Raw genomic sequence first — 26343 nt, 5'->3', positions numbered from 1 at the left:
ATGTTGAACTCCTCGAAGAAAGGAAAAGAAAAGAAAACAAATACCCTTCTTCAACTCAAATTTCCAGAGTTTCGACAACTCTGCTTTGTGAAGGGGACTTTTCCATGAGAGCCAAAGAAAAATATTGACGGAAATAACAAGACCTACTATCATATCAAAGATATTTTGTTTCTTTCCCATAACCCTTTGCTCGATAAAAGAAGGCAAATTAAGGCTTTTAACAAGAAGGTAAAAAAAGCTTTGGAAAAGAAGAACAAAAATTTGGCCTCTCGTTTGGAGAATAATAGGCCTTCATATACTCTTGACCATGTTGTGAGGTAGAGGTATCTAACCTTTATTGATGCTCTTTTTGACCTGGATGATGCTCTCATAATGATGCATATTTTTGCAGCTTTGCCCATACACAAGACACATGACATTCATGCTGAGTGTGTCCACAACTGTCAAAGATTAAGTTTGGAGTAGCAGGCCTAAATTTCCAGAACACATTCTTTGTGTAAGACATTTCTTTCTGTCAAGGGCATCTACTACCAGGAAGAAGTCGAGGGTCAAAACATTACGTGGCTCACACACATGTTTTGCAACAAGTTCTCCCCAGGAATGTTGATTTTTATGTTATGCTGGCATTTGTAGAATTTTATTAGGCTCTTACAAGATTTGTGAATTTCAAACTTTATTATTCTATATCTTTAGAGTATCCACCAATACTTGATCCAAGATAGAGGATAGTGGTATTTCTATGCAATATAAGTGTAATTCAAACCTGAAAAGGAATGTACCGAGCATCATGAAATATGGTTTACTGCAATGATTCATTCTACTTCATGGGGCGAACCTGTGAGGCACCTTTGAGCTAAGTGAAGAAGCCATGATAATCAAAGAACTGACAAATACTTCCGGAAGAGTTAGACTCGATTTTCATGAGACAAGGTCCATATAGATAATTGGAGTTCTACCAATGTGTCGCTAATGTTGTAGCGGCTACAACCACCCTCCAAATTTTTTGCTATGCTTCAATTTTGGAGCCCTCCTTCTTAACCACAACATCTCAATTTGCATTGATCCACATATTTGTGCTTCGACTAAGACTTCTCTTTTCATTTTCGCTTGTGTTTTCTTACTTAGTTTATTTTTCTAAGTCACAAGTTGATCTCCCAACTTGGTCTTACAACAGTTCTGGGCTTGCCTCTAGAAACTTTGCAATCCTTGAAGGTAAGTAGCGTTGATGATGGGACTTGTGCAGTCCTGACTGTCGGTGAGACTTGAGCTCAAAAAACGTGCAGTCATGAGGGGGAAGCCCAACACTAAGCCCAGAAATTGTGTAACCCTCACTCAGCAGAGAAATTGTGTAGTGCATTGAGCCAGAAATTTTCCCAATTCAATCTTTCATGGTAGTGTGCACGGAAAGTTTCCCAGAAAAAGAAAAAAAAAGCATCCCTAAAAAATAGGGATCTTTTTACTATCTCGAAGGAGGCACTTTCATTATTTTTAGAAACTTCCTCCAAGTGTCACTTTTTCCTTGATTTTAGGCATGTCCGTTATAAACCCCAATTTATCCAAATCTATTTAATCAATGCTTCTAGAGCTCATTTGCACACTCGATCTTGGAGCTCTAGCATTCTCAAGCAGATCAAGTAACCTTCAGTGTGATCATTGTCACTTTTCCGGGTGAGCTTTTGTATTGTCGTCTTTTTCTAATTTTTATGTCACTTTTTATTGTATGGCTTGTGTGAGTATTGTTTCACTCCTTTCCCTTCATGGTTGCTAGCTTTTTAAATTGTATAAGTGTTGTTTTAAGTTTTAGATTTCCTTTCCCAAGTGTTGCATTAGTTTTCCTATTTTTGAACCAATGGTCGTCGTTGCAGCAACTCTCCTCACTTACTTCATTTTCCTTATGTTTGATCAATTGCTACACTTGATTCACATGCATTCATCTACACTTAGTCATATTTTCACTCAGCTTAACACTATCTCTCAAATTTTCTTTTTTTTCACACTTCCCTTAGGCAGATCTAGGTTTCCCTTGGTCGAATTTCACTTTGCATAGTTGGCACTATGCAATCTGAATGATCAAACCAAAATCTTGGCCTTTAGAATTATGAAGTGTGCAGTTTTAGCTGGCTCCAACTATGCACTATGCATTTCCAGGACCTAGTCTCTCAGCTTGGTCACTGAGACTGCGGAATACGTAGTCTCTCCCAAGCCCCTACCTAGGTTGAGCTATGAATTGTGCAGTTTCAACCATCAGGCTTCCACCTTGGTTTTTAGGACTACATAGTGCACAGTTCCCATAGGTAGCAAGTCCCCCCTGTCAAAAAAAATTGTGCACTCCTTCCTATCTAGTGTCGTATTTTCTTCTTGAACTTGCCTTGTAAGTTGTTTTTCTTTAAACTACCATTTGCTTTCCATGAGTTTCCTTTCTAGCCCACAGGTACAACAGTTGTTGAGCACCTCTCCATCAGTCACTATTATCATGGCATGTAAGAGAGTTGCATCAAAGGAAACCACCGAGAGCAGTATTATGGAAGCAATTGAGTAGACATCAGTTGATTTTCCAGTGTATGTAGATACTTAGTTGTTTATAGATAAGGGATCAACACTAACATGGCAACAGATTAAAGACACTTTTGCAAAGGACTTTGAGGCATATTTAGAGTACCAACATGTTTATCTTAGCATATGGCAGTTAGGGATATACAAGGTTGCATGAAAGTATCCCACCTTCCCATGTGCAGACATCATTAGCTAGATTGTCTCATATATGGATGAAAATACAATGACATTGAAAATTTCCAACAAGCATAGGTTTGCCACCTTCTGGGAAGAATATTCTGAGAAGATGTATCACTTGCCCATGGTAGTAGACCACATGGAGAGAAGAAGAAGCTGGAAGAAGAATAAAGGTAAGGCGCAATGACAGAGGAAACAACGTTGATACAGGTTGAGGAACAGGAACAACCAGCAGCTGAGGAGGAAGGTGAATAGATGTAGGATTGGGAGATTTCTTAGAAGATTGATAAATTGATTGAAGTGAGAGACATGGAGTTGGAACAAGAGCCATAGCATGAAGATGTTGATTTGATTCTGAGAGCACCAGAAGTCATCCCTCAGTCTCCACCACCTCCAGCAGCAGATCTAGCCCCGAGAGAGCAAGGAGATGTTGTTCTCCCTGATGATGATCCAGTCATGGATGTGTACAATCTATCATTCAATGAGTTCCAAAAGAGGATTGTACAAGTGCGAACGAAGCACTTTCTGGATGTTCATGCATCACCTACATTCATAAGAGAAATGGTGATAATTTCAAACACCAGGAAGAATCCAAATGTCATTGTCAAAGCCAGTTTGGCCTATGCAGGAGCAACAAGATCAAATGTTCAGTATCTGACAGCCTAGAATGAGAAACTGGCATAAAACTTGTAGACTGCTAGGAAAGAGGCAGAACAACTTCGAGCAGCAGCGCAGAATGCAGTTTCCACATTGGGGGAGATGTGAGTAGCGATACTTGCTAAGGTATCAACACTTGGAGAAAACATGTGGAAGCTCTATGATGGGTTTTCCACTGTACATAAATAAGTTTTATGTTTTCATGGCTTACAACAACAGAGAAAAGCATTTTTTAAATCTTTCAAAAACATACAAGCTACCATGGCCTATGTACAAGAATGGACAATATGGTTCAAAGAAATAAATACAACCACAGATAGAGCTGGAGAAAGTGAAGGTTCAAATTTTGATTCAAAATAGCAAGCATATCGCCTCATTCATTCACAATGTACAAGCCTCATATGTGTGTTTGTACTATAGTTTGTATGCCTTGGTGAGAACATAATCAATCCCATCAATCGGTTCCCTCACCAAAGCTAAACCAAGAACCAAGTATGGCAGGAGGTCGAAGAGTACTTGAAGCAGCTAAGACAAGAAGCCACCAGGAAAGACTTGGAGCTGAACACTAACAACCTGTAGAAGTTCATCAGTGGTCGTATCAAAGTCAAAAAAATGTTGCTCATGCTTTAGAACGAGTTGGACACAAGTTCCAAGATAGTTTACCTAGATGCCATGGAGGCTAGAGTCTGCTTCCAGCAAGACATCATTAAGCAATTTGGGGACACATCACACAATACCAAGCTTGACACCAATATGTGACCGAGAAGCAACAAGTGGAGGTTGATGAGCTAGATTTCTCCCAAACTCCAGCATCATAGTGTTGTGTCTTATTAGGGTGTCAAGTTATCTCTACCCTATTTTGTCTCATATGGGTACGAGTGGAAAATGTAATATTATTTATAATTATGTTATAACTTAAATTCCAAGTGTCAATATTGGAATATGAAATGACATCATGTAATGTAATGTGTTATTTTGTGAAGAACTTGAAGAGTCATGAGGGTAGTCCAAAGTTCACAAAGGGTAGTTGAAGATCCACCCCCTCTTGTTATAAATAGAACCTCATAACTCATGTAATAGGCTTTTGGGAGCCAAGATTTTGGCTAGGATTAGGCTTAGGAAGAGCTTAGGAGTATTGTGAAGAGCCTTGGCTTCTCCATAATGTAGATCGAGTATACTTCTTTGGAGGAGAAAGTGTTCTTAACTGTAATTTTCCACTAATTGGGCTAGTCGTCTTCAATGGTGTATGTATGGATGGAAATTTCACTTATAATAATAAAATCAGAGCTAGCATGCTTTCATGCATATGTTGTTAATATAATAGGGTTATTATTGTTGTATTGGAAATGTATTTTATTTAACTTACGCATATGCTTACGAAGTATTTTGTTTTCATTTGTACGAATATTGTTGAATGTGTGTTGTTGGATTAACTAATCGCTTTAACTTGTGGACTATTCCGCATCTTATCTTGTGATGTCATTTTGCTAATGTGTTCCTTTCAAGATACATGCTATTATAGGCTTCTAAGTGGAACACTTCCTTTTCCCTTTGTATGTTGGAACCTTCATGCATCGCACTTGACTCTTTGCAGGGTCGCATAGTTACTCTTGCCTAAATTTATCATACTTTCCTTTGTGTGTTTCTGCAGTCAAGGCATAACACTACCACTCACTGTTGGGACTCCCACTCCAAATGGTATGAGGTCTAGTTGGGACTTCATATTGGGGATATCACCTGAATGTTGGCGGGTCCAACACTGTCGACAAACTTGTTGACGAAAATCAGGGTAGAACTGTTCGCCAATCTAGCAATGATGAATAGGATTGTCCTCAAAGGAAAATGGATCACATCATTTGTATCTATTTTCCCATCCTTGGTTGGTTGGTATCGAGGTCTACAATGTGTACAATCCTTGACAGTCTCTCCACCCCTACTCAAACCAGATAATGAGATAGGGACGCCTCTCCTCAATAAGCCTATTAGGAAATATATGTCCTCCACATGTATACTAAGCATGTGTGCTCCGATATTGAAATATTGTGCATGAACATCCCATGCTCGAACAAGATACTCTAACAACTCCATATGTTGCCTCATCCCAGGAAGCTAGAAGAATTTCAGAAGCTCACGATATCTCAATGGCTGGATAGTGGTTGGATCATTAGATGCATTCATATATTATTCTTTGTGCTCTCTTTCTTGCCATATCAGAGCCATTTTGTTATGATGGAAAACTAAAACATGACAAGAAGAATCATTAGATTGAATCTCATGCAAAAAATTGGGAAACTTTTGAGTGAAAAAGGCAAAACAAATTTGTGAAATGTTCCCAACACACCCTACCAAAGGGAGCCATTGTGTTGTAGCACTCTAGATAGTTCAAATTTTTCCTTCCTAACACACCTTTCGACACTGTTGGGGTGTGTTGTAGCTAGGGCGAAAAATTGAATCCTTAGGTCACCCAAAACTAGAAAAAAATTGCATGAAATGTAAAAACGAAACCGTAGAAAGTAAGAGGAAGTTGAGATCTCCTACTTGGAAGTGACCACACTCGAAATTATCCACTAGATTGGTCGTAATCAGCTATAGAAGATTGGGGATAGAAAATACCTCAGAACTCACTCACCAAAAGGCAAAAATGTGAAATGGTAAAAATGAATTACTTTTTTGTTATTTATGGTCATTTGTATGATAATTTTATTAATATTTAAATATTTTGACCTAAATATGACCTAATTTTATGTTGAATCAGGTATTTTTAAATTTTTGGTGATGTTCTAAGTAGGTTAATAATAGTTTGATGAATTTGATGATGTTTGAATTGAAACAGATCATTTTGACCAAAGAGCATACTTTTATCAATTTTTTGAGCTCTGTAAACTTATGAAAAAGGAACCCCCTAGAGTCCTCTTTCATCTCTTTTCAGACTCCCAAAATATGAAAATATTATCGAGCACTTATCTTTTCGAATTTGTTGAAGTAAATGAAAATATGTATGCTCAATATAAGTTTAACCATTTTCCAAACTGAGATAGACTATTTATGAAAAAGGAATACCTTAGTCGAACATGGCTAAGAGGTTATCCTGAGTATCATTTTATGCCATTTTGGACTTAAGAGACTATTTACAAAAAGGAACCTTTTGAGTTTTCTTTTTTACCTCTTTTCAAACTCTCTAAACATGAAAAAGGATTCAAGTTAGACCTTCACTAGACTCGTAAAAACATCAAACAATGATGGATTCGTCGAACATGACGGGACCGAACCACTCCTTGTCAAGGTTTGTTAAAGATACTCAGAGGGATTCATCTAAAGGATAAACTTACATATCAATAATATGTCAACCTCCTCAATATTGTTAAAAAATAAAGACGTATTGACCATAAATGGTTGGGGAAATTGGGAAAACAAGGTACTATGTCTACTAATGGCAGCAATTTGCTCTTGAACATGACACTCTCCCACTTCATCTTCATGGTTGTTAGGTTGGGGAATATTCTTTTCTCTTAGGTTCATCAAACAATATCAAATCCACTTTGGGTTTTGGGTCAATGTTTCCAACTCCATTCGGTGTCGCCAATATGTTCAAGAGAAGTCATTTAGTTGATATATGCTACAATACTCTTAAGCATCCATTCATGTTTGTCATTCATGAACCAGTTCCACATCAACATCATTCTGTATCAAATCTTGATACCCATTTCATGTCATTGATGGGGGATACATCAAGGCCCTCCTACAATGGGTCGCTTCTTGTCAACATCAGCTCATTATCTAGGAAGTTGACTTAGAAACTCTCCCTTTGGTACCTTAGGGCTTGCATACATCAATGGAAAGTTCCCTTGTTCTCGACAATAGGTTTTCATCATTTGCCTTTAACCGAAACATTTTGTGTGGTGTTCAAGTTCAACTCATTCATTCACACCATACAGATTGTATTGTTGTACCTTGAGATCCATTAACATCATCGGTGGTTTCTCTTGTGTCTATTAACAGCTTACATCATTAGACGGTAATCATATGGTGTCTACCATGTTCAACTCCAACTCCTTTATTCGCATGGTTAGACTCATACAATAGACGATCAAGTGAATGAGATAGAAGACCCCAAATCTAGTTCCATCCATATGGGTTGTGATTTAACTATTAATGCAAGATTACAAAGCATGATGGATATAATCATACAAGACAACCATCTAAGCATGGGTCCACTCTTTTTCATCAGTGTATGTGACTTTTTTATCATCGTACATGTGATGTTAGCTTATGTGTTGAGTATGGGTATGCCTCTCTCAGCAGAGATATCATGATAAAATGTACTGTAACAGATGATGATATCGGTCAGTTATTCTTGATCAAAACTTGTCACAACGTAAATCACTTCAGTCATTGGTCATGGTTTCTAACTTTTCACTTTAGGGGCGAATTTGCTATAGGCCATTTTTTCTCATCTGATCAATAGGCATACAAACTAGATCAATCCACATTTGTGAACATGTTGTCATCATCCCTACATAAAGCCCTAAGTATGACCTTTCCAAATGACTAAGATTCTAGGACTAACTGCTAAAAAATAGTTCTTTGAAGCCCTAGTGCACCCTGCCCCTTTAGATACCTGCATTTAGCATCAGTTTCTTCCTTTTGCACCAGTGCTAGTTAGCAGCATCTTGCTCCTTGTTGGGGGCATGTTGATTCTAGAAATTCAGGAAAATTAAAAATATTTCCGAAGTTTCTAGGGGTTGTTTTAACCATTTAACTTGGATAAGAAGATTGAGTCTTATCTAATCCTCCCATATTAAGTGGATCTAAAGCCTAGATTAGTAAATGGATAAGAACTCCTAAACTACCATCCCTCTCCTATAAATTTACTGCCATCTATAACATCAAGGTTGGATTTTGGAGACTTATTGTGCCCTCATACTGCTACCTTGAATCTAAGAGAGTCATTATCTTCATGCATTCATGTGACATTGAGGTTTGATTGGTCACAAGGAAGGAAAATTCAACTTGGGGAGGTCTCTACAAGATCGGCTACTATTTTTGGTTGTAAACTCTCTCATATGTCTATTTTTTCTTATATTTGTTATGTTGCATTTACATTCATGTATTTCAATGCCTTCCTGATTCATTGAATAGAGTAATTGAATTATGCTACACAGATGTCATGCACCCTTGGCTTGTTTTGACTATATGTGCAAGTTCTAGTTATAGCGATAAGAGATACGATTGGAGCATACAAGTCGGGAGTAAAGTAAATCTTCTAACGGATTCCAGGTAAGCCTCTTTCCCATTCTTCAATTTCTCTAAGGGAAACTCTATATTCTTTGTTTTATATTGTTCTAGACCATTCCACTAGGTCTAGGGAAGATAATGTTTTCCGCAATCGTAAATTACACACACACATATATACCTTTTTTATTTTTTTGTAACCTAGAGGAATCAACAACTGGGTCAATATTGTACTCACGTGATATGGGTTAATTATTGTTGCTACCACTATACCTCTAGGGTTCTATGACCTATCCTCCTCTCCATATACTAGGCCATGACCAGGGGTTTGAACCTTTGATCTCTTGGTTTGCACGATTTCACATCATTTCGATCACCAATTGAGATGCCACTAGGACTAAAGGAATTACATATCTTTTTAATATTAAAAAGTAAATTAATTTTTTTCTTTACTTTGAATTTCTTTATATCTATATAAAGTGGATGCAAAATTAAGGTGGAAATTGAAATATTTTATTACTTTCAATTACTTTTTCTACAACTAATCTTTGTACATGACCTTCTTAGATTGAACACCACATCTATACTCCTAATGATTTTGTGATTTTCATTATCCCAGAAGTGATAGCCAAAATCATTAATTCCATGTCCAATCAAAGTACACATCTTGGATTTTTCCTCAGGCTTTGTTCTATTTTTTCGATCAATATGGAAAAATTATTCACAACCAAAAATCTTCAGAAATCATTTATCTACCTTTTCACATGTCCATTCCTCTTCTAGAATGTAACCATCCAAGGAACTCGAATGGCCTCTATTAATTAAGTAAACAACAATACCCACAACATCTACACAAAATTGTAAGGGAAGTCTTGCATACAAACTCACACTCCTTTCATGTGTCATGAGTGTCTTATTCATCCTTTTTGGTACACGATTCTCTTGTGGTGATCTTGGAACCATCTTCTCTCTAAAAATCCCATTATTTGAAAAGTAATTATCAAACTCCTCGCTGTAATATTCACCTTGATTATCTCATCTGAGACACTTCATCTTATTTCCTATCTCATTCTCAACCAAAACTTTCAATTTCTTAAAGCATCAAAGACATTATGTTTGGTTTTGATGCAAGATACCCAAGTTTTCCTAGTTGGATCATTAACAAATGTAACATAATAATAAGAGCCACAAATATATGATAACTAAGTTGGTCTCCATAAATTTTATTGCAAAAGCCAAAAAAAATCACTCTTCTTTCCCTTCTCAACTCTTGATCTGAAATGATCGTATATTAAACTGAAGTAGAATTGATTAATTCCATCAGCGAACTGAATTTTAACTTAAGGTGCTTTAACCGTGAGAACTTAATGAAAAAGAATGACTTTTCGACGGAACCGAAACATAAGACGCATGCAAAAAAAAGTAATAAGTAGCAAAAACACATCGATATCAGACAACGATATTGATTACGAAGTTTGTCCTTGATGGACGACGTCTCTGGGTTCGCTTTCAAGACGGGAGACCACTTTATTAGGATTGAATCCGAGAAGGTTTGATTACACAACAAATGAACTAGAATGAATGTGCAGGCAGGCACTTCTAGTCTCTGTCAACATAAACATCTCTAAAATAGCTTTCCAATGCCTGTCACTGTTCCCAATTCCGACTCTCGATGTTCTCGTTACACTGAAAACAATACCAACCTATGACCTCTAGAAACTGCAACAAACTTCCAAAACCACTCCTTCCTCCTTCATTGATCAAATTGAGTCTTTATAATGTTTTGGATGCATTCTAACTTCATATTCCCAAGATTGGCATGAAGTCGTTGAAATTTGGGTTCATATCCTTTGGTCTTGTCATGAAATGACACCTAGGGATAAGCTTACATTGTGGTTGCAATAATAAACTGCATAAAACAAACAAAAAACCTAAAATACCAAATTTCAACCTCTGAACCATTGGTAGTCAATAACTGGCACGCTGAACAAGCAATGGTCATGTGACTAGGTTGCATGCCCTGACGGTCGAGTGGAAGAATTCCACCTGTGCGGTTACCCTCTGACGGTTCTGGTCTGCGGTTGGTGAGTTCACATGGACTGTCACCGTTATGGTTCCCATCTGCCATGGTTAGCATGGTAACCTTCACCCGGTGAGCTCTTGTTCACATGCCCACAGTTACTGCTACCATAATCTGCCACCGTTAGCTGTAACACCACCTGGTGAACTCTATGTTCATATGTCTGCGGTTCCGACGCAGTTTAAGCTGGCGGTTAGAGATCTGTGGGTTTGTTTTGTTACGGTTTTTTTTTATGTAATGTATTACCATGACCCGAATGGGTTTTAGTGGGTTTAATGTTTAGGTTTGCACCTTAGCTTTTTAGGGCTAGGTCTTAGCATAGGTTTTAGTATAATGATTTAGGTTTAGTCTTTTAGTGTCAATAATTTATACTTTTACATAACCCTTTTATACATTTTTGTCACAAAGTGACATTAATCACTACATGACGAGCCACGAACCAAAACACTGAATCAACCCTGCATATGAAGATTGAACGCTACCCATGAACTGCATGCTGACGATGAACTTAACATGTGCAACTGATCTGATGAGATCCTCCTAGATCAATCCTCTCCACTTGAAATATTTTGGACTACAAAATTTTTTACTAGGCAGATAACAGGTGAGGGTAGAGCTCCCTCACTCTCCACCTTGCCTTGATGATGTACCAACACATTCGATCAACAACCTAAAAGTCATGACCCTGATGATGCCGATCATGGTGCATTTGGAATCTGTGAATTGTTCCATCCATCTGTAGTATGCACAACTTGCGAAGATGTTTAAACAACCTGTTATAAACATGAAAATGACTTCTTTCCACGGAGTACCATGAAATAGTGAAAACAGTCTCTGCAGGATATTGTTCAATACTATTGACATGTACTAACAATCTATTTTTGGAATAACTGAAACATTCAAAGACATTCTTGACATCATATCAACTACTTGACTTGATGTACTTTCCTAATTCCTGATTACTAAGTGAACTTGCTACAATAAACCCATCAAACTGTAATGTGACAACTGCTACAACTTAGTTTGATTTTGAAAGTATTGAAGTGGTTTTTTATTTGTTTGAATCACTGTTTCCTCACCCATTAAATGATGTCTCCATTGATTAACACTTTCCCTTAATGCATAAGTTTCCCTTTTATGTACTAGATACTTTAACACTTCTTTAGAAAAGGTTTTGACATGAAAACAAATAGGCTTCCTCTCCACTTGAAAAGAGGCTTCAATACTATTTTAAACATGAAATGGTGATACAATACAAGAGAAATGTAACATTGAATTTCCCCAATACTGACCTGCATCCCTGTAATTTATAACTCCCAAACTTGGATTGAAATGATACATTATGACATTAGGAAGAGGAGCTTTAGACATCAACTGTAACTCATGTTGTATTCCCTGCTTATGAGTAAGATGTTTGGGTTCTTTAAATAGAACTCGAAAAGTTTCTACCTTCTTGACCAAACTATCTTTAAACTAAGACTCACAACCTGAACAAGTATCCCTTAGATCCTTATGTTGTTCTTTTACACACGAGTACAAATCTCTTATTTGAACTTTTTAATCGCTTCATCTGAATAGCAATAACTGAATCCAAGTGAGTTTTAGTTTTATGTGCCCTAACAATAAATTCAACCCCATCTTTCTTAAGGTGATATTTATGCTCTCTCCTATAAAAAACTACATCGCGATCATAAAGATAAGGACTTCCTAAGACAACTCCACATATGTCTACTAAAACCACATCTAATTCCACTTCATCAGTGTAATTAGTTGTAATGGAAAATTTTAACTGACACTGCTTTGTGAAATTTATCTAAGTTGATTTATTCATCCAACCTAATGGGTATGGTCTTGAATGATTCCGTGTCTCCAAACCCAATTTCTTAACTAAATATTCAGATATCAAATTTTCCTATGATACACTGTCAAACATTGTATCAGTATCTTTATGTGTTTATAAATTATCCTTATAAGAAATAGTTCAACTCTTTTATTCTCATCCAAATTATTTATGTTTGAAGAAGATGTAGAAGTATTAGAACTTGAACTAGTGTCATAAATTTTACTTGTCGAAACAATGGCAGTTATCCTCCATTCATCACCTGAATCGAAGCCTAGATCTTGTTCGATTGTTGCATTTGCTTTTATTTCATCCTTCTCCTTAAGGAAATTCTTTGGCTTAATTTCGGGATGAAGTTTCCAACATCTATATTCATCATGGCCGACTCTTTGGCAATGAGAAAAAGTAGGTCTTTCCTTCTGAGCTGTCACTAATTTCTTTCCCTTTGAATTGTTCTTCCTCTTGCTATCATTGGAATCCTTGGTTGCTAACTCTTTGGATGATTGTGGTGAAAACTTGAATGGTCTACCACCTGATTCAATATGTATGGCTTGAACACACACTTCATCAAAGTTATCAAGATTAAACATCAATAATGTATGCTACAAATATGAATGTAAATTTCCGATATACTTTAATAATGTTTCACATGTATCCAATGAAATACCAAGCACCAATGCTTTCTTTATGAACTCCTGAGTAAACTCCTAAACAGTCTACCCTTTACCTTGACTCAAGTGTTGCCAATCAATAACAACTTGATGCATGTATCCTAAAGGACATAATTGTTTCATAAGAGCTTTTAAAAACTTAGACCATGAAGAGATGACTTTACCTTTCCGCTTTACATCTATTTGAGTTTTACTTTCCCACCAAATTAAATTTGTTCCCCCCATTCTAAGTGTATCTAACTGAATTTTTGTTTTATCATCAGAAATGTTCTCAATACGACAATACACTTCCAACTGCTTAATCTAGTTATCTTACTTTTCAGGATTCATTTCACCATCATCAATAGGTAACTCAAATTTTACCTCAAGTTTTAAAAGAGATGTTTTCTTAGGTTTCTTTTCTGTTTCAGATTCTGAACTAGAAGAAGAAGATGATGATGATGATGGAGATGATGGAGGAGAAGGAGGTTTATCATCCTTGCCTTTACCCTTGTCCTTCTTCGATGTATTTGAAGAAGAAGTTGCATCTCTCGCCTTCTTATCTTCGTAGAGTTCTCCCCACATCTGTTGCATGCTTAAGAATTCCTTCTGAAACTGTTCCTCTCTCATATTGGTTTCAGGAGTTTCACCTGCATCAGATCCTGTCATGGTTGATTTATGAGCGACTCTTTGGTTTCCAATCTCTGGATCAATCTCCTCGAGTGTTCGTTCTCCACATTGCAACTTTGACTTGGTGAACATTCACTAGCAAAATTCTACAAACACAACCTTCTCTGATACCAAATTATATGATCTAAAATGATCGTATATTAAACTAAAGTAGAATTGATTAACACCATCAGTGGACTGAATATTAACTTAAAGTGCTTTAACCATGAGAACTGAATGAAAAAGAATGACTTTACGATGGAATAGAAGCATGCAAACAGAAGTAATAAGTAGAAAAAGCATAATGATACTAGATAACGATATTGATTACGGAGTTCATCCTTGATGGACTACGTCTCTAGGTCCACTTTCAAGATGGGCGAAAATTTTATTATGATTGAATTCTAGAAGGTTTGATTACACAAAACATGAACCAGACTAAATGTGCATGCAGGCACTTTTGGTCTCTTTCAACAGAAAGCTCTCTGAAATAGCTTTCGAACGACTGCCACGGTTCCTAATTCTGACTCCCGGTGCTCTTGTTACGTTGAAAACAATAACAGCCTATGACCTCCAAAAACTGCAACAAACTTCCAAAACCACTCCTTCCTCCTTCACTGATCGAATTAAGGCTTTATAATGTTTTGGATGCATTCTAACTTCATATGCCCAAGATTGGCATGAACTTGCTGAAATTTGGGTTCATATCCTTCGGTATTGTCATGAAATGACACCTAGGGATAAGCTTACATGGTGGTTGCAATAATAAACTACATAAAGCAAACAAAAAACCAAAATACCAAAGTTCAACCTCCGAACCATTGGTGGTCAATAACTAGCATGCTGAACAAACAATGGTCATGTGACTAGGCTACATGCCCTGACGGTCAACTGGCAGACTGCCACCTACGCAGTTACCCTCTGATGGTTCCAGTCTATGGTTGGTGTGTTCATATGCGTTGTCACCATTATGGTTCCCATCTACCACGATTAGCATTGTAGCATCCGCCCGGTGAGCTCTTGTTCACATGCTTGCGGTTACTGCTACCATAATCCTCCATGGTTAGCTGTAGCACCGCCCAGTGAACTCTGTGTTCATATTTTTATGGTTCTGACACGGTTTAAGCGAGCGGTTAGAGACCTGTGTGTTTGCTTTGTTATGTTTCTTTTTTTTTGTATAAGTAATGTATTACCATGGCCCAAATGGGTTTTAGTGCTAGGGCTTAATTTTTGGGTTTTGCACCTTAGCTTTTCAGGGCTAGGTCTTAGCATAGGTTTTATTATAATGATTTAGGTTTAGTCTTTTAGTGTCAAGAATTTACACTTTTACATAACCCTTTTATACATTTTTGTCACAAAGCGACATTAATCACTACATGGTGAACCATTAACCAAAACACTGAATCAACCTTGCTTATGAAGACTGAATGCTACCCATGAACTGCATGATGTCGATGCACTGAACCTGTGCAACTAATCTGACGAGATCCTCCTAGATCAACACTGAAAAATATAACTCTTTTATATTCCATAACACAGTGCTCATAGATATTCAAATCAACCTTCTTCAAATTTGGAAATAATTTTTTTGAGTGGAGAATCTACATCCCCTTTTTGCTAATATTCCCAAGCCTATGATGCCCTAATGTTGTATCTTCTCCTGTAAAAGCTAAAGTAATAGAAGGTCAACATTATCAATGCATAAATACAATGTACATACCTTCTCCCCTTCTTCTATTATTAAATATCCTCTAGTGACCTTCCTTGAAATTACAGTCAATGTGGCTATACAACATTTACTTCCCAACTACCCTAAGATTTATTCTTAAATGGAGAATGTGCATTACCTCTTTCAATAACCATTCCTTTCTCCATTCTATAATTTTATCTATACCTTACCATTTCCCAAAATTTTACATGGTTCATCATCAACCAAAATAAACATGCCCAAAATCATCTTGAACATAATCTTGAAAATCCTATGGGGTGTGGCATGAAATGAATCCCTTCAGCTGTCACCCAAGAATCAACATGTTATCTACTAAAATGATTAAACCATATTGTCACAAATCACTTACTACATTTTATTCCTTATTATTCTCATATTTTCGATCTTCTTCTTATTCTTTTAGAGACCAACAATATTTATTCTTATGTCCTTTTTTCCCACAATGCCAGTGTTCTGGTCTCCCTCTATATTTGGATATGTCCTTCTTAAACTTCCATGATTCCCTAGGCTCTTTCCTCTCTCCCTTTATCTTTCCTGTTCTCTACAAGAAAATAATTACCTGACATCTCACCCATGATTTTTCATTGCATTCCTAACTAAGGATAATACCAACAACATCATAACCTTCAAAGTGGTTGAACCTAAGACAAAATTATTCACATCAATGACCAATCCATTACAACTTTCTAGCAATGAGCACAAAATCAATAGAGCCTTAACCTCGTCATCAAATTTTACTCGTATAAAACTTACTCAATTGGTTATTGTGTTAAATTTCTTTAAATGATCAGGTATGGACCCACCTTTTTACACATTCATATTAAATAAACACTTCATAATATATACCTTATTGAAATTTGAGGGTTTTTCATAAAATATATCCAATTCTGTTACCAAACCCTCTGTTGTCTTTATTTGCGAAATGTTGAAATTCACTATTGTTGTCAAGCATAGCCATATCATTCCCATTGCATTTATATGAATAATATATCATTCATCATCTTTCATAGTCATGTGGCACGTTTCAAAATTTTTGGTTATGTAGCTTTTGAACACATTCTAAAATAATTGAGAAGGAAGCTTGATGACATAAGTGAAAAAATTATAATTATTGGCTATTGTGAAAAACCTAAAGCATATATACTATACAATCATATTAGTAAGAAGTTTATAGTTAGAATGGATGTTAAATTCCAAGAAGACTAGTGATGAGATGATCAAGTTATATGATAGTTGGAAGTCAAGTTCCTTTTCTACAAGAAAATGAACAAGTGGATTCTACGGGACAATAATAACTAAGACTTCCAAGGTTACAGGTGGAAAAATCTTCAAGACAAGAAAGTCAGAGAATACATAATCTTGCTTCTAGTAGTGGTTCATATCCCAAAGTAACCTCTCTAAGGAACTAGAAAATGAGAAGTTTGAGACAAATTTATGCACAAGTTGATGGTGAGGAAGCACACATTGTTGTATTATAAATTCACGTAATGACCTTTGAAGAATTACTTAAGGAAGAACTATGTGTTCAAGCTATGAATGAATAAATTGATGCAATTGAGAATAAGCACACATGTGATATTGATGCCTACCAACAAGGAAAGAAAGAATTGAGTTAAATGGGTTTACAAAACAAAATTTAGTGAGAAAGGGTAGGTCGAAAAGCATAGAGCCAAACTTGTTGCAAAAGTGCTTTCTCAACAACAAGGTATTGATTATGGAGAAACATTTGTTCTTGTAGCAATATTAGACATAGTTAGAGAAGTTTAGCACTTGCAACCCAACTTTGTAGATCTATTGAAGAATCTAATGTGGTTGAATCCATATGGTCTGTTGACCCAGATACAACTCTGGGTCCGGATGGGTTCTCCATACGATTTTGCAGATCCTTTTGAAGACTTATTAAAAGGGACTTGATAAGAATTCCAAACTTAGCTAGGTCAAAAGGAAAGTCAGGAGCGAGCACAAATTCATCCTTCTGGCACTTACTCCTAAGGAAACCAACCCCACTTCCTCCTCTTGTTTTCGCATGATTTCATTATAAAAATTAGCTTATAAGATCTTGATGAATATTATGGCCAATAGAAAATGCAGGATCCTCCCATCAATCATCTCAGAAAATCAAGGTGGTGTAAGAAGAATAGACAGATATTGGATAATGTGATTCTCATCCAAGAAGCAATTAATTCCAGCAAGAAAAGTGGTGAATCAGGTATGGTAGTAAAATTGGATATGTCGAACGCATTTGATCTAGTTTGTTGCTCATTTGTATATTCAGTCTTGGAAATGTTGGGATTTTGTAAAGAATTCATTATTTGGGTTAAAGCGTCCATCTGAAACCTGTGTATTTCCCCTCTAATAAATGGACATCTGGGTGATTTTTTCACCTCTTCGAGAGGACTGAGACAGAGATGCCCTCTCTCTACTCTCTTATATATTATTTTTGCTAAAAGCCTCAATAGAAATATGGAGATGGATAGGGTCGACGGGAAGTTAAGAGGATTAAGCATAACAAAAAATGTTAAGCATGTCAACCATTCACAATTCATCAATGACATGTTATTCTTGGGAACTGCATCCAACTAAATTGCTAAAAGATTCAATGAATTATGTATTATTATTTGGAACTCTTAGGAGGGCTTGTGAACAAAAGGAAGTGGATGATATATGGATGGAATATCTTCGAGAAAATTTCATTGAAATTGAAAAGATTATGGGGTTTCTGATGGAATCAAGCATCAACTTATTCAAATATTTGGGAACTCCAATTTCTATCAGTGGCACCAATTCTGAGTGTTGATCGGAAATTCTTTCCAAATTCATGAAAATAATTCAATTGTGCAATGCATAGTGGTTAGTCGTTGCTGCAGAGTTACCCTTGTGAAATTTGTTCTCTCCTCTCTTCTAATATATCTATGTGTTGAACTATTGGCTCCAAAAATCGTGCTTAAGGAAATGGGTATCGTGATTCAAAAATTTATCGGGCAAGGTGGAAAAAGCAACAAGAGGAAATTTCATCTTGTGCATTGGTAAGAGATCACTTATATATGAATTTAGCTCTTCGTGTTAAAATTATTTGGAAAATTATATTGGAGTAAAAATATTTGTGGTAGACGAAATTCATAAGAAAATATTTTAATAAACCATGCTTGTTCAGGATCGAAATTGTCACATGCTCTAGTCCAGTATCCAAAATTTGGAGGCTTTGCACTAAGGTGACTCCACTTATTATCGACAATCTAAGCTGGTGATCCAGAATTATACAGGAACGCGAAACAATACAGATATAAACATAAACACAGAGATACAGCAGAAATAAAACTTCATTTCATTAATATCAAAGAACTGAAATATGCTTACACATAGAATGGAAATAAACTAGCTCAGGCAATAGTAGCTTTACCTATGAGAAGAGATGTGGCGAATACATGCCTCTGAACTATGTTACAATGAGGCTCAAAGGCCTATTTATTATTTAGAAACAATGGAAAACCCTAAACATCCAAAAACCTAACCCTAGGAGATGAAGTGCCAAAATTGTGGGCCACGTTTGGGTAAATTGGTACATCAACTTCCTGGGGTCGTAACTTTGGCATACAAACTCTGTTTGATGTGAAAAATACCTCATTAGAAATATCTATCTGAGAATTATAACTTTCAACTCGAATAGTGTTTTCCCATTTCCCAAAAAAATGACATTTAGGGCCTCAAAACGGCTTCGAAAGTTTAGGACCCAAAAAACTACCAAAAATAATAAATTGTGCTACAATTAAGGAAACTAAAAAAGTAAAAGAAACAATGGTGGGGTCCAAGTGGAATAGGTGGGTGGCCACCAATATCCACCTGGATCAGTCCCTCCCCCTTAGTAATCAATGGTCCCCATTGCGTTGATTGCCTCCATGAGATGGGGAAACTTTTGCTGAACTTTGTCCCTGGTGAGCCACTTGTCTTGTTGCAGGAGTTGGCCAGCTTTGACAACCCAATACAGTTGAATCTTATGCTAGTGATTGTTCTTGATCTACATGTCCATGGTCCAATAAGTTGTGGCATGTTCCTTGCAATCTAGGTTTAACTTTGTTGGTGTGAATTGTTCTACAATATCTAATGTGTCTAGTAATGCTAGAAATTATGGTCAAAGGAAGCCCACATTGAACATTGGGTGCAAATCAAGGAATGGTGTAATGTTGAGCTTGAAATCATTGTCTCCTGCAACCTTAGTGATGATGTAAGGCCCATATCGAAGCCCGTGAAGCTTGCATTGGGGCCCAATGAGGTGCTCCTTCTGCAAATGTAACCAAACTTTTTCGCTTACCTAGAACTTGTGTGGCACCCGATGTTGATCATGAGGTTGCTTGTACTTATCAGTTTCTTTGTCCAATATAGCATGGACCTATTGGCGAATGTGTTGAATTCACTCAATGAAGTTGTTAGCACTATCATCTTCGGACTGGACATGATCTGAATCTACCTGAGTAGTTGCAAATGGTATGGCCACATCAATGTGACATAGTGGCTAGAATCCCAACCCCGCCTGAAATGGGTTGTGGCTAGTTGAGCTATGGAGATCTCTATTGTGGTTGTGTTGGACATAGGGGAGGCTTTCATCCCATATGCATGGATGCTTTGAGTTGTGCATGTGCAAAATGTGCACGATCATCTTGTTGACGACCTCTATTTGGCCATTAGTTTGGGGGTGGAAGGCCATGGACTTAGTGAGCTTGGTATCCATCATCAACCAGAGGCTTAACCAACATTTACTCAGGAACCTGCGGTCCCAATCTAAGATAATGGACTGTGGGATCCCAAAGTGTACCCACACTCGATCAAAGAATAGCTTAAAAGTGGCTTCTTCTATGATACTCTTCTTGCATGCCACCAAAATGGCAATCTTAGAGAATCTTTGATGACCACAAAAACACAGTCGTTGCCATGCTTAGTAGAAGGAAGGCCCAACATGTAACCCATGGAGATAGATTCCCAAGGCCAACTAGTAGTAGGAAGAGGAGTATATAGGCAGTATGGGATCTGATGTACTTCCAAACATCCTATCGAAGGTTCGACCAACAAAAATACTTATGCGCACTGTCATTATTTTCTCTACTCCGAAATGTCCAGCGACTTGACTATAGTGTGCCTCCCAAATCATCTTCACACACTCACTTGAAGGAAACAAGAGATGTCCTAGGTGGCATGACAGTGGGTGCTCGAGGTGAAAATATGGAACTTGCTTGCCTTCCAAGAGCATTTGGCATGCGTTGTCGAATTCTAGATCAGTCTTGTAAAGATGCAGCCACCCCAAAGTCTCATGTCCACAAGAATCGAGCACAGTGATCAGCGCCATAATCGATGGTCGACTAAGATAACCTGCAGCATTATTGGTGTTTCCCTTCATGTATTTGATGTTCAAATGGAACTGTTGCACATATGTGGACCATTTCTGCTGGTGATCGTTCTGCAACTTTCCTTGTGTTTGTATAGTGAACTGTAGGGGTCGATGGTTTCTATGGGGTAAAATGCATGGGGTGAAAACTACCCTCAAAGGTCTTCCCGGGACCTTCGACAGACCATAAGATTATCTACAATAGCTACCAAGTTACACACATGTTCATCTATCAAACATAAATTGACAGGGTATGGAAAGAGGATTACCTTTAGCTCCTTCTAGATTTGCTTGGGGATCTCTATGCGGCAAGAAGAACTCCTTCAAGGCCGGCTCCAAGACAATTCCTGCACAAAGGACAAGGCAAACCAATCACAGCATACGCTTCTGAAAACTAATGTAAGAATGCACAATAAACATGTATTAGTGTATAACTTAACTACTCATCTCGACAAGCATCAGAATGAACAAATAAATGAACAACATTACTGACACTATGGAGTAGGGAACACAACCGCAGTTCTATATTCAGAATGAAAGGGTTCCTCTCTCTCTCCCTCTTTCAGCTAGCTTCTTCAAGAATATGACAGTTCACAACAACTCTATGTGCTATCCTTCCAAATGCTTTGATCCCCATCACAATGGCCCTCTCAATGCTTATATAGCAATTGAACTAGGGCTACCAATTTTCTCCTAGAGTTCATTAGGGAAAAATCCATGAACCTTCCCTGTTTACAAGCTTTTTCCCACTTGCCTTCATTCTTAAATTGGAATTTCTCCAAATATCTTGATTTTTGGAGTTTCCTTGCTTTTCTTGAGCAAATTTAGGGATTTAATATCTAGATATTTATGAGCAGATTCGTTGGCTTGAATCATTGAAATTCTCTTAGGTTCACTAACGCTCCCCCTGGTCTAACAACATGAGTTAGCAGGGTGACTAACGCTCCTTTATGCTTGGTAACAAGCTTTATAAAGCAGGTTGACAGTGTATAGAGAGCGTTAGTGTGGATTCCAAGCCTGCAATTGTGGTCTTTGCTTCAGTCATCTTGTCTTTCACCTCTGAGTTGATGAGGAGGTCAATTTGTCCTATAACAATGGTTTGTGTGGATGATTGTTTCCTTCCCCATAATGTAATGCTTCCATTGTTGACAGGCTTGCACAATGGATTACATCTCTTTGTCATAAGTGGGATACTTTTGAACTGTATATGAAAGTGTCTCACTGCGATATTCCACCGAATTCCCTTGTTGGGTAAGAACTACACCAATATCATAGTCGAAGGCATTTGTCTCAATTTCAAATGGTTTTTGTAGGTCTGGTAATGTGAGTACGGATGCAGAGTAGAGGTGATGCTTCAACTCAACAAACACCTTCTATTGGGATTCAAACCAAAAGAAATTTGCTTTCACTCCGCCCTTGGTGACTTGATTCAAAGGCCAAGTGATATGAGAGAATCCCAACACGAACCTACAATAGAAATTGGCAAGACCCAGAAAGTTGTGGTTCTCTGTTAGGGTTGTTGGGACTGGCCAATAATGAATAACTTGTAGCTTTGTTGGGTCCACATGCACACCCCGCTCATCAATGATGTGCCCCATGTATTGAACCTCGGTCATCACAAAAGTGCATTTATCTAAATTGGCACACAATCTGTGTTGTCGAAAGGTTTGGAGGACCTATCGAATATGGTGTATGTGCTCTTCCTAACTCTGGCTGAATATCAAAATATCATCCAGGTACACTATCTTGAACGAGTTGGTTAAGGGCCACAATATTCATCCATTAGCCACATGAAATTTTCGAGGGCATTCGTCAACCCAAAATGCATGACCAACCATTCGAAAAGGTCCTCCTTGGATTTGAAGGTTGTCTTCCACACATCGAAGGGTTCAATTGGTACCATAATTAATTTGTGGGATTGGATACCTATTTCAAACAATGATCGTATTCAACTCCTAATAGTTAATACAAAGCCTCTAGGTACCAACACAGTCGTGCTCCCACAAGGTGATGAACATGGCCTGATGTTCCCTTTTTGCAACATCTCCTGAATCTACCTCTTGATCTCATTATTCTCTAGAACAAAGTGTCAATGGAATTTTCCCCTGGGTAGTGACGCACCCAGGGTCAGATCCATAGAGTGATTGAATTAATAGTGTAGGGGTACCACTTTGGGTGAGGTGAATATGTCCATGTACTCCTCCATGATATTGCCCATCTATTGTTGCTGTGTGGAGGAGCCCTGTCTAGAGGTCGCATAGATAGACACAATATTCTTCTTCTTGACCTGAGGGAGAATCATAAGGAATAAAAATTTCCCAATCTGGGAAATGATATTACTACATTTCTTCACAGAGATCAAAGAGATGGTAGTGGGCAGTGCTACCTCCGATATCCTGTATAACTTATTTCCTACAGTAATAATAACAGTGTGAGACCTAGACTCATACACAACATGACGCTTCCACAAGTATGGTTAGCCTAATAATACATCACAAACTTCAAGAGGAGCAACATCACATAGTACCTCATTTGTGAAGGGCTTGATATTGTAGGGAAGGTGGCACTTCTAGTTGACTTGAAACTCTCATCCTTAGTGAAGCCACCCATCAACTTCAAGAGGAGCAACATCACATAGTACCTCATTTGTGAAGGGCTTGATATTGTAGGGAAGGTGGCACTTCTAGTTGACTTGAAACTCTCATCCTTAGTGAAGCCACCCGATGGTTTATGGTTGTAGGTGTGGTGTGGTCAGTAGGATTAGTTGCTTCACGACCTCTGATGAAATGAAGTTCTTTTGGCTCCCGTTGTCGACAATGAACTACAGAGGAGAACCCTTCACCCACATTTGTGAGTGGAAGAGGTGCTCCCCCTCCTCTGGATATTTAGGCTCAATCTTTTGGATCTTGGTGGTGGAAATGGTGGCATTGGGATCTATGCAATAATTTTCTTCCCTTTGCCATTGTCCTTGTCATGTTTTGACTCAGAGTTGGAACATGCATTTGATTCGGAAGCCTTCAGCTCGACCATCAGTGACTGCTTGGCTCAACACTCACTCGTGTTGTGAGTGGGGATCTTATGGAACTCACACCATTTTATTGTGTCCTTATTTTCTTCGTGGTGTTGTTCTTTGCTTGCAGCTTCGACTGGTTGTCATGTGTCACCTCGCCTTGGCTTTGTCCTTTGTTCTATGTTATGAATATAATTCATAACAATAAAATAAATGTAAATAATAAATAATCAAAGTAGTCGTTATTTTAATAGTCATTAGTTTAATGAAAAGGCATGTCTAAAAAGACATGGCCAGTCACCAAGGGACACCTGCCTAGGTATATATGCGGGCCTTCATTGTAACATTCAATCATCTCTTGTACTTTCATCTTATTAATAAAATATTATTTACAAATACCCTTGTGTATTTTACAATTAAAGTCATCAAGCTACAATTTTGTTGCTTCAGTGGTATTAAAGCCATGCGAGCCTTTGTACGTTATCCATTGCACAATATGCCATTAAGTTTATGTCTTGAATTCATTGAACATTTAAGTGAAACTCGAGAATTGTTTCAGCGATTAGAAAAATCATTTCCAGAATATACAGCATGTCTAAAGGAAGAAAGTATTGACATGAATGGAACTAACATTAAAGAATGTTCTAATCAAGAAAATGATGTTGAAAATGTTGAATTGGGATATTCTCAAGTTGACATAAATAAGGTTGATAATCAAAGTGGATATATCACAATCGAAGATGAAGAAGCTAAAAATGAGGTTTCCGGCAATAATATTGTTGGAAAATATGAAATTTCGAGCTTGCAAGTTTATAATGTGAAACAACGAATATTTGAACCTATAGAAAAAGGGGATGTAGGACAAAATGATGAAAAGGAAGTTAAATCTTATGATAGCAAGCAAAAGAATTAATATAACCAAAATACAAATAAAGCAAACTCATTATCTTTTGTTAATCTACGGGAGCAGAGCACAATATGCAAGCCAGTTTCAAACCCAGTTAAACAAGTTGAAGGTTCTTCAAGGAAAGGAACATGTAGCGATTCTGGTAGTGACTTGGGTCTTGTTACAAAGGCAAGTCATTCAGCTCAGAGGTTGATGTTCAACCCAACTCCTTTAACTTGTGTAAAGGTTCTTGAATGCTTCCATTTCATTGCTAAGGAATTTGGGAAGGAAAGTCAAGACAGGAAGAGGGCACACATAAAGTATCTTCTTGTAGCAGCAAAAATATATGCCATTTTCAAAGACCTTGCTTCAAATACTGTGAACCCCCTTTAGGATTATTTTGTTCAACCAAGTCAGGAGAATGTTCCTAGTGAATATGAGATAAATAATCCAGAACAAAAAGAGAAAAGATTGGAAAAATCACAGGCAAAGTTGGCATTACTTCATCATCGAATTTCATCGATGGACAAAGAAAGAGTTATGGCTAATGATCTGCAACAAGAAAACACAACAATTCAAAATAAAGAGTAATATGATGACGAGGAAGATGAAGATGAAGAGAAGAAAGTATGCAGGACTCTCTTCAACGATTTGAAATTCTTCTTGGGCAGGGAGGTTCCAAGAGAGTCATTATTATTTTTTATTCAAGCTTTTGGTGGAGTTGTTTCATGGAACGGTGATGGGGCCCCTTTCAAAGAGACGAATGAAGACATTACCCACTAGATATTGGATCGACGAACCTAGGGCCATAAATTTTTGCCTAGGGGCCATGTTCAACCTCAATGGGTTTATGACTATGTGAACTCTCATCTTATATTGCTTATTGGTGATTACATGGTTGGAATGGTTCCTCCACCTCATCTATCACATTTTTTTATGAGTAAGTAGAAGGCTACATTCGAGAGTATGCTAAGACTAGTGGATCGAGGATCGGGATATCAATGGTTCCCAAAACATACTTCCAGATGTTATTGCCTATCAAAATGAAGCCAATACAACAACATAAAAGGGTGCAAAGGAAATTGCCATTGAAAGGTCATATCAAGAAGAGCTGGAAAAGGAACTTGAAGGCATTCCATATTCTGCATCATTGTCAAGAAAGATAATACAGGAATCGCTAGAAGATTCTCAAGATGAAAATAAGTATCTAACCACATGTTTTGAACCGAAAAATGATGTAGGTGACTTGAAGTTTTCACAGGTTATGATGTCCCAGAAAAGAAGAAAATTGTATGAAGCCATGCAGATTGGAAAATCGAAAAAGAGAGAAAATGTTGAACTCCTCGAAGAAAGGAAAAGAAAGGAAAACAAGGCTCTTACCCTTCTTCAACTCAAATTTCCAAAGTTTCGACGACTCTGCTTTGTGAAGGGGATTTTTCCACGAGAGCCAAAGAAAAAGATTGAAAGAAATAACAAGACCTAA

At 37.4% G+C, this 26343-nt stretch overlaps 1 pseudogene; it reads left to right on the top strand.

The window, feature by feature from the left end:
• LOC149148971 (pescadillo homolog pseudogene) lies at positions 1–26343 on the top strand (annotated as a pseudogene).

Source organism: Pinus tabuliformis, chromosome 9 (genome assembly GCF_031772625.1).
Source record: "Pinus tabuliformis cultivar Carrire ecotype Pingquan chromosome 9, CPIR1, whole genome shotgun sequence".
Lineage (NCBI taxonomy): Eukaryota > Viridiplantae > Streptophyta > Pinopsida > Pinales > Pinaceae > Pinus > Pinus tabuliformis.
Note: the sequence above shows the minus strand (reverse complement) of the source record. Positions and strands in the feature narration are given on the sequence as shown.